This window comes from Dipodomys merriami, unplaced genomic scaffold, assembly GCF_024711535.1.
Source record: "Dipodomys merriami isolate MVZ:Mamm:240054 unplaced genomic scaffold, mDipMer1.0.p SCAF_124, whole genome shotgun sequence".
Taxonomy (NCBI): domain Eukaryota; kingdom Metazoa; phylum Chordata; class Mammalia; order Rodentia; family Heteromyidae; genus Dipodomys; species Dipodomys merriami.
Window position 1 is genome coordinate 2738140 of NW_027202538.1, and position 17793 is coordinate 2755932.

The 17793-nt window shown below is 40.2% G+C and overlaps 2 long non-coding RNA genes across 2 annotated transcripts; both read right to left on the bottom strand.

Moving 5' to 3' along the window:
• Positions 1-1711: 1711 nt before the first annotated feature.
• Positions 1712-4607, bottom strand: LOC138823850 (uncharacterized). Its single transcript, XR_011370928.1, has 3 exons — positions 4438-4607; positions 2421-3118; positions 1712-2131 (listed from the first exon to the last, which is right to left on the bottom strand). It is a non-coding gene; the product is annotated as an uncharacterized lncRNA (long non-coding RNA).
• Positions 4608-6519: 1912 nt separating this feature from the next.
• Positions 6520-11825, bottom strand: LOC138823851 (uncharacterized). Its single transcript, XR_011370929.1, has 5 exons — positions 11770-11825; positions 10153-10234; positions 8037-8225; positions 7026-7142; positions 6520-6726 (listed from the first exon to the last, which is right to left on the bottom strand). It is a non-coding gene; the product is annotated as an uncharacterized lncRNA (long non-coding RNA).
• Positions 11826-17793: the final 5968 nt, after the last annotated feature.

Below are 17793 nucleotides of genomic sequence, written 5' to 3' on the forward strand. Positions count from 1 at the left end.
TTTCCCCAATATATGTGTCTCCTTTGCTCAGGAGTGCATTCAACAATTCAGCAACCAAACTGTCACCCAGTTCCTGATACACTCAGAGTATGTTTCCATTTCCTTTTAAAAAGAAAAAAGAAAAATTAAAGACATGCCTTTGATGACTTTCATTGAATTACTAAAACAGAGTAAATTTATGTATTTGTAAATCTTTGCCCATCTCTCTTGAGCCCTTGCTATATTTCTATGTGTTTGCAGCTTGGGAAGGGAAATAAGGTTTAATTCAGTATTGTCAGATACTATAGTTCAGAAGGCTCTTTTTAGACCCTTTTGGAGGGAATGCCAACTTTCCATCTTATGTTCTACAGATGGCCATCTTGGTACAGGAACTGAATAGACTGTCATAACATAAGAGGCTTGTCCTGATTTCTACTGACTTTCCTCTGGGGTCAGGGAGTATGATCCCACTGCATATGTGTCTCTTTGTTACACTGAAAGGCCCAGGCCTCCTCAGAAAATCTAAGGCCAAGGGGGTAAGAGAGATTAAAACTCAGAACCCAGCTTCCCATATCATTGGGATTACAGGATTGAGTCTCATGGCCTCAACTCATAGCTGCTTTTATATACATACTGTAGTCAGTTGCATTATATTCACTTCCTAGACAGATATATACAAATATATGTATATAATTATTCATCTATTTTTAATCAATGTTATATCTAGAAATGCACAAATATATATTCATATAATTATAATCAAATTATATCCCTACTATCCCCAATAATATTTTACATTAATGTTTTGTGAAAAAAATACTAGACTAAAAATTTAAATGCCTTTGTAGTTTGAAAAATCATATTCAATCTTATATATTATATAATATACTATATATAACATAAAGAATATAACACATATTAACATATAACTAATTTAATTGTGGTTTCTTTTCTTCCTGATTTTGTGTTTTTTCATCTATGTAAACTTTCTTTCTTCTATTGATGATGGCTTTTACTTTCCAGTATACATATTTTCTATATATTTTGTCAAATATTTTCATTTGTCAAATATTTTATATTACTGGAGTCAAATTTTTCTTCCATATTTACCCAAAGCACAATGAAGATGTATACAGATTTAAACTCACTGTTGGAAGAGCATCCCACAGACCACTATAAGTATTGTGGCATTTGTCACAATTGACAGAATAGATTTTTAGGACATCTGATCTGCTATGTCCTAGACCTTTTGTAGCCACCTTATCACCCCATGCAGTCATGACCTGCTTCATTGCCACTCCCTGTACATTTAACAGTTCCCATTATATGCAGTAGGCTGTCTTGTACAGCCCCCTGTCACTCTCTGTTCCCCCCCCCCAGAACATGTATGCACGATGTTTCAGATTGTAGGTTTAAAAAGAAACATATTTAGGATTCATGAATTTTAGAATATATCAAAAACATTGACATTTTAATAAAGTTAGAAAAATAAATAGAATGAACCTTTTACAACAATCAGGACAAAAAGAAAAATAAAGATTTTCCCAGGAAGAGGGAAAGGAATCTCTAAATCTAGATTGGCCTCTAAGTTGCCTTCAGCAGAAATTCTGCCTCGGAGTCCTCAAAGGGATCTACTTCCTCATTAAAGACAGGATTTTCTTCCTGAGTCCAGAGAGGGACAGATTCTAATTTCTCAATTGGAAATTGGATCCCCGGCAGGAGGACAGATTGGTCTGGGTATTCTTTGAGGAAAGATTCCTTTTCTTCAACTGAATCTAGATTTTGGACCTCACTTATTGGTTTCACTGAACATAGACTGTGGTCATTTTCCATTAGCACACATTTACCCTGCACACCAAGAAGTGTTCTTTTTGACTGGTTTGGAGCTGATCTAGCTGGATTGTGAACATCAATGGAAGACATTCTGGATCGTCTTCTTCCTTGGTGCAGGTACACCTGCATCACATGTGGGATGTCCATAGGACTCAAAACCTGCTTGGGCCTTTCTACAAATTAAAAAAAAAAAAACTCTATGTTCACATGCTTTCTGGAGATTAGTGATGGCTTCTGATCTCCATCAGTCCCCATAGACTACATCACTGAAGGTTATTTATCTGTAGTTCTGCAGGAGCTGCTCTATGTTGATGCAAACCTGAGAATGGAAATAGGTACAAGATTCTTAAAGTAGACTCTAGAAGTTAAGGTGTGACTAAACTTCCATGAGGATCTAATGGGGGAAGCTGTAGAACTTGAGTTTGGACTGCTGAACACTGATGGGAAGGTAGGGTATTTCTGAATGTATACTTCCAAGTTCTTTCAAAAAGAGAACATATTACCGGCAAAGAATATCCATAAAAGGACATTTTGCCAAGCTGGAGAGTACTAAGGGCTGTTGGCCAATCAGGCCCATCTCTAGAGATCCAGGTTCCATTCCTACTCACAAGCTCTGAGGCATTGAAACAAGGACTTCTTCCTCTTTTTCTTGGTCTCATGGGTCATGTGTTCCTCCAGCTGGTCCAGAAGAATATGTAAGTGGAAGAGCAGGTCTGAAGAGGGCATGTTGAGCTTGACATACTGTGTAAGTTCTTTTAGGGTGCAATGGTTCTTGGGTTCATAGAAATCATCAGGGTAGAAGTCCATCCACATAAGGAGGATGGAATAAACGATGCTGTGGGCAGTTTGGTGACAAGGAAAATGAAATTCCACCCTCCTCATCCTGAGCCTTGTACTAGAGCTTCTTTCTGCAGGACTTGCAGGTTGGGAAGTGGGAAGAGACTTCTGCAAGCAGGATGGTCCTCAAAATATCACTTCTAGAAATTTCTTAAATATAATTCTCTAAAATTCTCCCTGTGATAGGAAGAGAAAGTTGTTTCCCCACTGAATCTGACTTGCTATACACAGCCCTCCCTGTCTTCCATGAGAGTCCCAAACCACAACCACATCCACAACTGTGTAATCTGCTATGCACTGAAGTGCCAAGACTCAACCCCTTGGTGAAAATCACAACTTGTGTGCAAAGAAGAAAGTTGCTTTGATTCGGAAACCTCAAAGATACCCAGTTTTCAAGGACAGAACTTCTTTTTGTGCCAACATCCACTTACTTCTTCACTTGTTCATCTTCCAGTTATGGTAGTAGGATCTGTACCAATGGAAGGAGAGAAGGAAGTTAACTCTATGCTTCTCCTTTTCTGAACTAACAGGACACACATGGGACTGGCTAAGACCCACATGGTAATGTAAACATGACAGACAAAAAGTGGAGATATGTTTACACAATTTCATGCAAATTCTGTGAGGATGCTTATATGCATCTGTCCAAATAAATGCACAATGACTCATGCCTCTAATTCTACTAATCACAGTTTGAACGCAGTCTAGTTTGTAAAATTCCAAAGACACTAATCTTCAATTAACCAGCCAAAGACCAGAACTGGACCTGGGGCTCAAATGGTAGAGTGTTACAAATGGGACAGCACTCAAGCCCCCAATTCAAGTTTCAGTTGCATCCTTTCTTCTGTCTATATTCCTTCAAAGGCCTCCAAGATAGTGATTTTCTAGGTGAGGGTGGACGTTGGATGCCACGGGCTCATTCCTTTAATGCTGGTCTCTCAGCAAGCAAATTGCTAAGGCTCCACTAGCTTCTGAGGCAAATGAAATGCTCTGGCAGCCCAGTCCTAAGGAATTAGCCAGAGAGTGTACTTCTTCGTCTCTAGCCAAGCTCCTTGATCAGACTCCAGTGAAACAGTCTCAGAAAGGTGCCAAGTATACCAATACTCTGCCAGGGGGTCTCATCAACCCTGAGTTTGAAAGAGGAACACTCACTTTTTTTTGTTGGTTGTGGGGCTTGAACTCTGGGCTTGGGTGATATCCTTTAGCTCTTCAGTTAAAGGCTATCATTCACCCACTTGAGCCACAGCGCCACTTCCGGTTTTCTAGTCGTTTATTGGACATAAGAGTCTCATGGACTTTCCTGTCAAGGCTGGCTTTGAACTACGGTCCTCAGATCTCAGCCTCCTGAGTAGCTAGGATTACAGGCATGATCCACTGGCACCTGGCTTAGGAACATTCACTTTTTAAACAGAATATCCAGCAACTGCTCCATTGTCCCCCACTCTCTATAGTGGTAGAGGAAGTTTCCAACATAGAAGGGATCACCTTTCTGGTAGTCAGGGACCAGGTCCATTACCAGCATTTCCAGCAAGCCTGAGTCCAGGATCCATATGTTATAAGGCACATTCAGGGTTTGGGCTGATTCATTGTCACACTGAGGTGGTAAAAAGAATGGATCTTTGAAATGTGAAAGTGGGAGTACCCTTCAAATTGAGTAATTGTAATAGAGTGGATTGAAAAGTACACAGTAAATATTTTCTCAGTATACACATATAAAAGCACACAAGAAGAAGTTTCTAATGTGGGCTGGATGAGATTAGATAGGTTTCCTGTTATAGTTATACTTGCCTGAGTTGCCTTATGATTCCCTTGGTTTCTTCTTATAAAAAAGGCCTGAGACATTGGATTCGTGATTTGGCACTGATCCAAAGTCTGCAGCATTGAGTGAGGCACTCATACCTCTCATGCCTGAGAGCTGAGTCTCTTGAACTTTGAAAACAACACAAGAACATCTTTCTTGTTCCTGCACCACAGGCCAAGTGAGCTGGCTTGAGCTGAATGTCAGTTACAGTTGCTTGGCTCTCATAGTTCTATATTCTATTCCATTGTGAGGTAGGTAGTGTCATTTCTCAGAGCCCAATGATCTAAGCTGTTTGGTCACATAAGACCATCCCAAAGACAAACTGGAGACTGAAATCTCCCCTCTCACATCACTATATCCACATGTGGACATTGTCAATTCCCAACATCCTCAGCTAAGCCTAGATACAGGCATGGTCTCAGCCTCAAGGAGCCCTTCCTAGGTCAGATCCAAGCCTTATTTGTCACTATTTCTCTCATAATGCACAAATCATTTTGGGTCTCATGGCCCTCTCAGCCTGTCATGTGCTTCTTGCATCTATTTTTGACATCTACTTCCTAGGACATTGTAAGGTTTTTGTTTCCTAATCTGTTTGCTCTTGATGCCCCTGTGTGCTGTCATCTGGGAAAAAGGCAAGTACTTAGAGGTGGGAAAATCAAACAAGTATTGAAAAACAAACATTACACATATAGTCAGACATTTTTACAAGTGTTCATTCTTGTAAGATAAAAGACTATTTTTGATAATTTTGTCATATTTTATGACAGAGGGGAAGGGGAGAAGGGAAGAGGTGCTGCATTGTCTTCTCATAATTCAATTATTATTATTTAAAAATACTATAGTTGAAGGAATGTACTATTTAAAGATAAAAGCTGTGCTCCTGTTCTTTTTATAAGCTAGTCATTTATAAAGTATTCCTCACTAAAGTCTTGTCATCTGTGTCCCATGAACTATCCTCCTCCTTCAAAATAATCAAGGAAAACCTTCACAAATAAGTGGACTGTTGTCCAACCCCTGGATAAGAATTTAAGGTACAACATTGCCTGCAATTTTGTTTGTGTACATGTGTGTGAGAGTGTGTGTGTATGTGGGTGAATGTGTGTCTGTGCATATGTGTGTTTTAGGGCTTGTTCTCAGGGGCTATATGACAATCCCGAGTGTTTTTTCCTTGCGTGTAGTGCCCTACCAATTGTGCTACAGTTTCACTGCAAGTTTTCTGTACTGAACTGGAGAGGAGAGACTCATAAAATTCCCTGTTCAGGCTGTCTGAAGTAAATCTCAGGTCTCAACCTCCTGTTAGCTAGAGTGATAATTATGTGCTTCCAGATCCTAGTAAGAAAGCATTGTTATTGGAGGCAGTGGGGTTGCAAGTTTCAGTCCACCTTCACCACACTCTATATTATTAAACAGCAACAATAAAACCCTATATCAAAATACAATAATAAGAGGTAATTAGAATAAAATTTTGTGATATAGTCTGCTGGCATCACTTTCAGGCACCCTTGGTCTTAATGTTTAGCATCACAAAACCAAACAAAATGAGATAATTACAGTAGACTCAACGAATTTTAATTCCATCTTAAAATAATTTCAAAACATTATAAGAAACAAGAAAGCATTCATACTTATAAGGAGAATGTAAAAAAGATAAAAGATGGCAGATTATGAAATGGAAAATTCTACACTGCAAGAAAATTATTGTCATGGTGAATATATGATGGTATTGTCACAGTGAATATATGATAATGTACTTCAGAGCAGCAATGGATAAATATATATTTACTACACATAGTCTAACTTGTCTCAATCTCTATAAACTTTCAATCTTCTAGTTCACATCATCATTGTATTCATGTTTATGGTATATTCTAAAATAACTAGCACAGTCAGGAGGTTACCAAAATACATTAGCTTCAATGTTTTAGGAGATTAACCTGCTAATTGTATTGACTTCTATATATTAAACATGTAGTGTGTTATCATTGTACTCTCTAAGTATGTACAAACACTACTTCAAAGTGAAATTGAATACAACAAGGTTTTGAAGGCATATGCCTGTAAAGCTAGCTATTTGGGACATCAGTTCAAGACCAGTGTAGTTTTTTCTGCAATGCTCCCCAACCACTGGCTCTGCGTGATGGAATACATCTATCATCCCAGGTTCATTGGGAGCTGAGAGCTGGAGGATTTCAATTTCATGCCATAGGCAAGAACTTCCACATGGCTCCATCTCAACCAAAGAAGGTTCAACACTGGCTAGTACCTATCACCCCCACCTAGGTGAAAATAAAAATAAGAGCAATGTAGTATAAGAAACAAACAATATCAAAACATGCCAATATAAACCATCATGAACAACACACACCTAGTGTTTGTTTCTCATACCTGTAATCCTAACTATAGCTAGGATTATATATGTGAGCCAGAGGCACCAAGCAGTTCATCATTTTAAAAATGACTATTGAAGCCAGGTGCCAGTGGCTCATTCCTGTAATCCCAGCTACTCAGGATGCTGAGATCTGAGGATCACAGTTCTAAGTCAGCTCAGGAAGAAAAAAACCCATAAGACTCTTACCTCCAATTAACAACTCAGAAGTCAGAAGTGTCTCTGTGGCTCAATTGGTAGAGTGCTAACTATGTTGAGCACAGAGTCTCACAGACAGTGCCCAGGCACTGAGTTCAAGCCCCACATCTGACAAAAAATAGATAAATAAACATTTAAATGTCTGAATTTTTTGTGAATTAAAATGATGGTGTTCATACGCAATTCTACAGACAACTACATATTTCATTATATTTGTGGTTAGAAAAAGTAGCAGCACTTGAATAATGGATATTTTTTCATAAACTAGGGCATACTGATCTCTAATTAGAGGAAATTGCTGGACTCATAGGTAGTATTTTTTGGTTGGTTTTTGTTTTGTTTATAGAACAGGATGAGAAACCTTATTTCTGCCAATGACCATTTGGATACGTATAACATCATCCACAGGCCATGCAGAATTAACAGTAAAGACATGACACAGTCAACTGGCAATAAACTTATTTGTCTTTATGCCATGTTCCCAATGATTTGTTTAGCTTATATGTCCCTATGGCCTACAGTTTCCTATTCCTGCCTTCCTCAAAATACAGCATGTTCCACTTATTCAGATTTGAGCCAAGCAATATGTAGTATTAGTGCCAAGAGTTAAGGAAAGTTGTAACACAAACAGGGAAGGATGAAACCAACACTTTAGTAGCTGGACACTGGGGACTCAGGCCTAGAATACTAGCTACTCAGGAGGCTGATGATGATCTCAGTTCAAAACCAGATGGAGTGAGAAAATCTCTGAGACTCTTCTCTCCAATTAACAACCAAAAAGCCATAAAAGGAGCTGGGGCTCCAGAGGTAAAGTAGCCTTGATTACAAAAAACTCAGGGGCAACACCCAATCCTGAGTTCAAGCTGAAGGTCAGGAACAAAAACAAAAACAATCAACAACAACAACAAAAAAAACAGAAACTGGGAAAAAGCTCAGGAAAGGATGGCATTGTCTACAAGACAAGTGTACACATTACATGAATTGTGAAATCACTGTACACACCTTAGTAACAATTACATTTTAAAAAGAATGTGAGAAATCCCAAAGCCATGGGGCCTTATGATGTGCATCTGCTTTCCAGAATTTCAAAGTCCCATCATCTAAGCTGGTAGCACACAGGTTGTAGCTCAGGGTGATGAGAAAATAAGAAGCCAGAGATCCTTTCAGATTGTCCCACCAATTCTTCTATTACTGTAAGCAAAAAAAAAAAAAAAAAAAAAAGCAAAGCAAATAAATTAGACTTTAAGGTTAAACTAAGCTACTATTAAAGATTCCAGGCAGAATTATACGGTGCCTGCTTCAAGGCAAGAGTGAGGCCAAGCCCACAGCCTCCAGAGAGGCATGACTACCACTTGTCCAACACTGCTGTCCTCCCCGCCCCCAGAGTTTACCTACAAGTCCCAAGTCCCTGCCTTTCTTCTTGTAATTCTTCAGCCACTGGTTGTCTCATTTCTCATTGTCTGTTTAGGTGGGATTTGAGACTCCTTCCTCTCCTCACCCAGCCACCAGACCCCAGGGGCCAAACTCTGCACCTCACAGACACTCCCCAGAACCCAGCTGCCTTTGCAGTTGCTGCTTCCTGAGCCACCGGGCTACTGCCTCCTTCCTCCCTTCACCAGCCTCTGCCAGGGCCTCCCATCCTCTCCCTACCACCACCATCCCCAATCCCAGCTTGGCCTCCCCCGTGGCCACCCCTCCTCTCCACAAATCTCCCAGCCCCAACCCCAGCAGGATCACTGCTCTGGGGATACAACTGTGGGCCAGGCCCTGCAGAATCAAAGGTGCCACAGTGTGCAGCTGGCTGAGAACTGGAGACAGCATAGGTCTCTGATCAGTGTCTTTCACTTCACTTACACAATTATTAATTGTATTGATTTGGTATTTAAGTTTAGATTTCATAACTTCTTATTAAGCCTTTGCAGAAGAGCTGGTAGAAATATAGTCCCCAAATTCGGATTGTCTCTAGTTTAATTCTTTTGAGATTCAGAGATGTTTAAGTAGTTATAACAATCATGAACTCTCATTTTCATAGCAGATGCTATTCAGAAAATAATTGCTTATGCATCTGTTATCAATTATTTACAAGACTTGAAACTTTTAAAGTTTCAAATATTACAGGAAGATCTTTGATTCATGTTGAATGGATGTGAGTAGGTTGAGCTGTTGCATACATTCTTGTGTGTGTGTGTGTGTGTGTGTGTTTGTGTGTGTGTGTGTGTGTGTGTGTGTGTGAGTGAGTGTTTCTGTGTGTGTGTAGGGGGGGTGTATGTGTATCATTGAAATCAAGGATAAGGATGTTGAGCCCTGGTCTGAACTTGTTTCCTTTTTCTGAGATATACATTATGGTGTTTCTTTGTTGGTGGTAGGCTCTGATTGCTTGCCTTTGCCTGATGCTCACATTCCAGCTGAATTTTTCAATTAAAGCTTCTTATTTAGTATTGAGCATATAGGGCCCTGATGTTGCTTTGTCTTTAGTCTGCCATCTAGGATCTTCTTTTCCTCTTTAAAAATTTACATTCAATATAAATTTTACCTCCTGACTGATTTTCCCTTTAATTTGCATTTTGAAAAAAGTATTATAAGAACTTTGATCTCTGTATTCATGAAGAAAAACCATTTTGAATTCTCTGTTTAATGTAACAACACCTGGACACATTTGTTAACACCAAGATCTTAAAATTTATTTTGTAGTTTTAGTTTAAAATGCCTCCTCCATGTTTACAGCATGAGGAGACAAACAATTTCTGGTAACAATGATAACAGTTTTATTCATTAAAATATCAGATAATTCATAATTTTGAATATGTATAGTGGCAAATAAACACATTTGGTAAATAGATTTGCTTGATAGATCCGTGCACAAAAATACCACTCCTAAGGGCTGAAAAGGTGGATTGGTGGTAGACAGCTTATCTTGAATGCACGAGACCCTGGGTTTGATTCTGCAGCACCACCTAAGCAGAAAAGCTAGAAGAGGTACTGAGGCTCAAGTGGTAGAGCACTAATCTTGAGCTGAAGGGCTGAAGGACAGCGACCAGGCCCAGAGTTCACCACCAAAAACAAATTAAATAAATAAATAAAACTCATATCAAGTACATTAATTTCAAACGTTGATTACCATTTTAGTTAGGGGCAGGGTGCCAAGATATAGCAGACTTCTGTTGCAAAGCTTTAAGAAGGATTTCAACACCTGACAAGTACTAAAGACAAGAAGAAAAAGAATTAGCTCTGCCAACAACATATAGAATCACCACTCAAAGAGAAACCAGTACTAAGAATGAAATGCTTTTCATAAAATTTCTTAAGAGATTCTGGCTCTATATTAATTATCATATAAGTTAACCTTCAAAATCTCCATCGATGGGCCTTAAGGGCACCTACAAAACCTGGAGGAGAGAATCATCAACCTAGATTTTTAATTTTGTAAATTAGGTATTGAGTTCATTTCTGGTTTGACAATCTCATCCCTTCATTTGCTCTCTGTCTCTGATTTTCCCTCCTGTCCCTGTCCACAGTGGTATAGTTCATTGTGAACATAATATCGACAGAGTAGAACTGAAACCAACCCAGCTTGACATATCCATTACATGTTTATCTGCAGTTAATCAGAAGAAATTGAGAATTGTGTGTTTCAACTGGTAGAGCTAGAACACCACCAGACTTCAATTGGAAACCTAAAGGACAGCGTCAATATTGTGATTTTTAAGAACCAATGCTGTCCCATACATAAACTCAGACTCCACACACACACACACACACACACACACACACACACACACACACACACACACACACACACACACACACACACACACACATCTTAAAATAGATGTTAGTACTGAAATCCAAATAGTTTTTTTATTTTTATAAGTTTTATTTTTAGCTTTAATGAGGTTGACTTGATAGTTTCTACTAATGAGCCACAACTTAGAACTTTGTTATAATTTTACCCTGTCTGTATTCAGAGAAACAGTCTCTGAATTTCTCCATTTCCAGCAATGATAAGTTTTCTCTCCTTGGTCCAGTTTCTTCTTTTGAGACTCAGTCTCTTAGACTTTTCTGTCTTGCATTATCTGTAAGTTCATTGATCCAGTAGATCTCATCCATCCTAATACCTGGACAGAACCTGCCTTGGGAAAAGTGTTCTAAGCTCACCATGCAATGGAGGCTGTTAGTACTCACCCATAATCATTTTTTCTTCAGAAATGAGAAATTGGGGGCTGGGAAGGTGGCTCAGTGGTAGAGTGCTTGCCTTGCAGAAATGAGAGATTGTTAGGTCCAGGAATTCAGGGGAAGCACTCACTGTGTGCTATTTCATACTTTTTTGGGGAGGGGCACGGTCCTGTCCTGGGGCCTGAACTCTGGGCCTGGGCACTGTCCCTCAGCTCTTCAACTCAAGGCTCGTACTCTACCACTTGAGCCACAGCGCCACTTCCGGCTTTTTTCTTTTTGCTTATGTGGTGCTGAGTAATTGAACCCAGGGCCTCATGCATGCAAGGCAAGCGCTCTACCACTGAGCCATCTTCCCAGCCTGATTTCATACTTTTTTTATTTAATGGCAGCTTCCACCTATTGTCTACTTTAAGCATTGTGTGAAGAGAAAGATTGCCCCTAAGAGACAGAAGTACTGTACTAACTGTTGCTCTCAAAACACAGGAGGAGGGAAAGAAGTTCTGAAGGAGCCATGTAGCCTAGAAACTGAGTTCTTAGAAACTCAAACTGCCTTTTATCTTACCTTCAACATAGAAAGTCAGAGATTGCAGTGGCTTGTAAGCTCCATTTATATTCCTGTGCAGGGGGTCCCTTCCCCTTTGCCCTTCTGACTGTTTACATCAGTGGCAGGTGTGAAGACGTAACAAGAACACCTAAAGTTTGGGCCTGGGATTAAAAACTCCACTTTGTGATTATAAACATTCCACCACTTCCTGAATTGAATCTGAGGGGCAGAAGAAAGTTAGGTTAGGAATTCGTATAATTACTTCTAAGTTTGCTATCTAAAATCATCCCTTCCTACCCCTCAGAATCCTATTTCCCAACTGTGTAGACACCCTTACACTCTGTTCTCCTGAAGCATTTGAGTGTGGGCCATCATCTGCTTCTTATGTGTACTGCTTTTCAAATGGAGAGTTTCTCCTAGGCTCAAAATGATTTCATTGATGAGGACACTGTGCAATAAGCTAAACTGGGTTTGTTCATGTGTTCATACCCGAGGGAGAACAAGTAAGGGCTAAGTAGTAGTCAGGGCTCACTTGCTGCCAGTGGTATTGCTCTGAGGAATTACTGTCAATGTTGCCCACAGTACCTAGTCCAAGGCCTCTCAGAAAGGCTACAGAACCAAACTTCTTGAGTCTCTGTGTGAGCTAATCATCATTGGCCAACTATGTTCCATGGTTTGTGAGACATTTACTTCTGTGAGTATATGCATATGAGGGCCCAAGAATAGACTTACCTAGAAGGAAGATCCTAGAATGCAAAACTTCTACTAGGACAATGGAAACCCATGGTTTGGCATGCTTAATGTTTTTGAAAGACCCCAGACTCCTGGGATACTTTCATCAACGGGAGGGCGCCCCAGAAACTCAGACTCCAGGCCGGGACATGCAATAAGCAAGAGGAGTTTATTTGACGTTTGCACAAACGGACTCTCTGGCCCGAGCAGACAGGGAGCCCCGAGAAGTGGTTACAAGCCCTTTTTTAAGGGCAAAAACCACAAGATTAACGCATAACACAAAGCATCCCATGATTGGTTCATTTAAAGGTCATCATATACGCCAACAATCACTTTGCCACGTGGGAAATTTTGTAAAATGACTGGCCCATGGTTGGTTTAAGGGGGGTTTACATGGTTACAGGCCTATGATTGGTTGACATTTGGCTTAGCTTGTGGTCTTGCCAGGTGGTCGTTATCTCAAGGTCCTGTCTGGGGAATTTCTAAATGGGAACTGAGGAACACGTACTGTCTGTTCTTTATCTATGACCACTGACCTTGTCCTAGGGCCGACATCTGGTCCCTGAAACTTGTTAACTCATTTTTGGGAAGGGAAGGGTCAGTGCCAGCGTAAGCAAGTTTACATAAGCAGAATCAGCAGTTAGCAAATTAGCAAATTGTAAAATGGTCTCAGCCCAAATTTTTCTAATTCTTCAGTTTTAACCTGTGCACTGAACTAACAGGAGAAAGTGGCACACTAAGAAACTTGCCAATTTTGCCAAATAAAGAACTATGGTGAAGGTCAGAGAAAGGACATTGATTTCATGGTAGTCATGACAAGACAACAACTTAGCATACCTTCAGAATACTAATCCATACTCACCTACTGTTTTTGTTTTTGTTTTTGTTTTTTTGTCGGTCGTGGGGCTTGAACTCTGGGCCTGGGCGCTCTCCCTCAGCTCTTCAGCTCAAGGAGAGCGCTCTACCACTTGAGCTACAGTGCCACTTCCGGTTTTCCGGTGATTTATTGGAGATAGGAGTCTCATGGTCTCTCCTGCCCAGGCTGGCTTTGAACCGCGATCCTCAGATCTCAGCCTCCTGAGTAGCTAGGATTACAGGCGTGGGCCACCAGTGCCCGGCTCTCACCTACTGTTTTATTTACCCATGTCATTAAGTCTGAGTTGTATGTAGGAGTCTTCAGGGCCTTCAGAACAGGAAGATCTAGGCGAGAGCCTAAGATTGGTCTGCCATTTTGGACATAACATAACTAGTCAGATGAAAGCCCTTAGTAGTGTCCTATAAATATGTGCATTCATCCTACTACATTTGATAAGTATCCCCTCGCAAAATTATCTTTCGTTGGGTCACTTTCTGACATAGCAGCTGTCTGGTAGCTCCATTGTGAATTCACTTTATTCTGCTGAGCCAGAAATGGAGAAGGAGAGACTGACCACAACACAATTGCATCTTTCTCAATGAGCAGTGAATGGCATGGGAGTATTTAAGATGCTTCCCATGTTCTCAGTGAGCTAGTACCACCTTGGATTCCAACTCAAATCTTGATAAACAGATACAGAAGTTACATATAGCTTGTTGTGCCAGATTCACAGCTACAGAGGTAAATGAGAAAGTGGAAGGCCTTGGTGTGATATGAAGCAGAATTCAAAGGATGTGGGGATGAAGTGAGCTACCTGGAGGGAAAAGGAGAGGCAGCTGAAGCTGAAGCTGAAGAGCACTTAGAGAGAGAAGATAGAGCAAGTTTGAGGCCACCTGGACATCAAAGTAACCCATCTGAGGTACAAGAGTCTGGCTGTCCAGAGCCACAGAGAGAAGTTGGAAGAGCCACAGCAAGTGCTCTTTCCCATTGCTAGGGAGCTCCCAGAATGCCAGAGTAAGAATTGGTAGCTTCCCAGAGCACTGCTGCTGAGCACATCTCAGATCCCTTGCTATCATAATTGACATTGGAGAGGAGCAGCAAGAGTTGTATGAGGTGATTGCAGCTCACTATGTGGAGCCTGTTCTGCAGCATTGTGGAGTGTGGTCTCTCAGGATGCTTAGAGCAAAGATCCTATAACTGGTGTCAAAGAATGCAATCTACTTGGAGTAGACATTTATAGATGGCACGTGCCTGAACACAACAAGCTGATAATAGTTGCTAGAGGTAGTTTCCCTAAAGATCTAACAGCCAAAACTGGAGAGGCAAACCCAGAGCTCTGCTCCACATCAGTCCACCATGAAAATTGCTTCTACCATAGTACTGGCTACCCAGTTTGCACACTCATGACCTTTTTACCCTGATTGTGCCCCACAATCCCTCACAACTTTTGCTCTTTCACTTTGTCTATGCTTCCTTGTCCCTACTAAACAGTTCTGGATGCCTGTATTAGCTAGCCCAACCCCTGCAAAGCTGTAGCTGCTACCCAATTTCCTGACACTGCAACTCAGCAATTACAGTCACAGTTACCCTTTCCCTGGTATCCTAGTCTCTACTACTCTTTTCTGCTACCCATAATTCATAACACCATGGTTCCAGCTACCTGATCCCTGACACCCCTCTCTCTGATACCCCATTCCCAAACAAAGGGTAGATTGGGCACAGACAGTCGACTTGGGTACTCCTCTTGCAGGCACATTGGGCCAAGTTATTCCTCAGGTATTTAACATGAGGGACTAACTGGTGGTGGAAAGAAAAGAGGTTACTCAGAGGTCACTAAAATCCAAGGACATCACTTATAACTTCTTGCTAGGAAAAGAAGGCTCTAAGGTGAAAGAAAATTTTACAAAGAATATTGATGAAGATGCAAAAGGTTTAGCTTAGTGTCTTCTACTAGTGGTCTGAATTATTTTTGACATATATATGTAACTACTTTGCATTTTAAAAATTATATGAAAATGCACATTTATGTGGTACTTATATTAATTTATGGAATAGTTGTATAAGATCACGTTAATGATATTCAAGATTTTATGCTCTATGATATGCTCAAGAGGCTGCCTTTGGAAATATAAATAAATATAAATTGAGCTCTCTAACAACAAATGAAATCTCATTGTCAAATACTACAAGGAGATTATGGATGCTAGTACCAAAATGAAAGCTGTAACAATAAAACTGAATAAAGCTGCAAGATTGAAGGGAGGGAGTCAGTGGTAAGGGCAATTATAAAAGAGAAATTATTCACCATGGAATCGTGGAAGGATAGAATGTGTTTGTTGAATTACTAGCTTTTAAAACCATCTTAGAAAGCAAAACATTGGTTTTTATTATTGCTATTTGGAACCTCTTTAACGAATGGTTTAACAAAAATTTATCAAAACAACTTTGAAAATTCAATGATGTGAATTATCAGATTAACATTATACTCAAAGTTGCCTTCACATGCAGGCAGGCTGCATTCCTTTTCTATAAAATTAATGGACTAAGCTTCCTTTTAAATGGTTGGACAGTCCATGACACTTGTTCCAAAACAAGAAAAGATACTGGAGAGAAAAAAAAAGAGGAAGGAGATTCAAGATTGCTGAAATTAGCATATTTCCCATTTAGACTTTAATGGGATTTTTCTACAAAGAATAAGATTTTCATCTTACCATAATAATGTCAAAATTGATGTGCTATAGGATAGCTTCTAAATGTAATATTTAATGCTGTTGGATTACTTGAAGACAAAGGTTTATAGAAAACTTTAAATTTCAGAAAAACTGTAATGTTCCAATAAACACGTAGAAGAAATATAATTTAAAAATTTGCTGCTTAAAGCAAACCCTGGCAGGAAAGTCTGAGAGATGCTTGTCTAGAAACAGGAAGTGGCACTGTGGCTCAAGCGGTCAGGGCTTTCCTTGATCTGAAGAAAGTAGGGATATGTTGACACCCAGGTCCTGAGTTCAAACCTCATGACTGACAAGAAGAAATTTTAAAGAATTAAAGCATTAGGCCTGGGAAGGAGACTCAGTGGTAGAGTGTTTGTCTTGCATGCATGAGGTCCTGGGTTCAATTCCTCAGCACCACACAAGCAGAAAAAAGTGGAAATGGCACTATGGCTCAAGTGATAGAGCACTAGCCTTGAGCTGAACATATCAGGATCAGCACCCAGACCCAGAGTTCAGGCCCCCCTACCACCACCACCACCAACAACAAATTAAAGCATCCAACAACCTGAAGATGTTGTCCAGAATAATGAATGGGGCATTATCTGTTTACATGACTTAGTGACTTAAAACCTAGTTTACCAGGGGAGGTGGTGGGCAATTTGTGTGTTTAATAAAACCTGCAAAATTATTTTGTATTTTCCCAAGGAGGGAGAAAGAAGGGGATGGGGGGAGGAGGGGAGGTGTTTGGTGACTTTGCCTTTTGGTTCAGTGATTTTTCTGGGCACAAATTCAGAGAAATACTGCTTGCAATCCTAGTTGCATGGGGAATGAAGAAGCCAGGCCCTGGAAGTGGTTTTGTCCTGTCCTTGGCCTGGTTCCAACAACCAATGGATAATTCAAGTCCACTTCAGGACCAAGATGCCTTGAAGACTACTGATCCACTGGACAGGCAGACCTAACCACAGCCAAAAAAGGCAAAAAATGCAATGCCGAGGGCAACATTGGAAATCTACACCAGGCAGAGATTTTTTTATATTTTTTATTGTAAAATTACTGCACAGAGGGTTTACAGTTACATGAGTAGGGTAATGAGTTCATTTCCTATCGAGCATTGTTACCTCCTCCTTTGTTTTTCCCCTAGCCCTTCCCTCCCCACCTCCCCAACTCCTCCCTTCTTGACCCCTGCCCAACACTGTAAATTCATTTTTGACACAGTGTCCTCTACATCTCATCATCACAATAGGTCAACCTGCATCCCCATTTAAGCATTCTGCTATATCCCTTCCACTCCCCAAATTACAAAAATGTATATACAAAATGCAGAACACTTGATCAAATACAGTGAAAACAGGGATTATATCATGGGGGGGATGAACCTACAAAAGAATCACATAGTACATTATATTAAAAACAAAAGCAAGAAAGAAAAAACCACTCTGTCTCTGACTTGGGGTACATTTCGCTTAACATCATTTTATATGGTCATATGTACATAGCCTTTGATCTTCTCTGCTTGTCCTAGACATGTACTAGTCCTTGCAAACAAGGGAAACCATGGACCTATGTTTCTTTGGGCCTGGCTTACTTCACTTAATTTAATTTTTACCAAGTCTTTCCATTTCCTAACAAATGGGGTAATGGCATTCTTTCTAATGGAGGCATAGAATTCCATTGCGTGTGTATGTCTATATCTATATACGTATATATAGATATATATCACATTTTCTTGATCCATTCATCTAC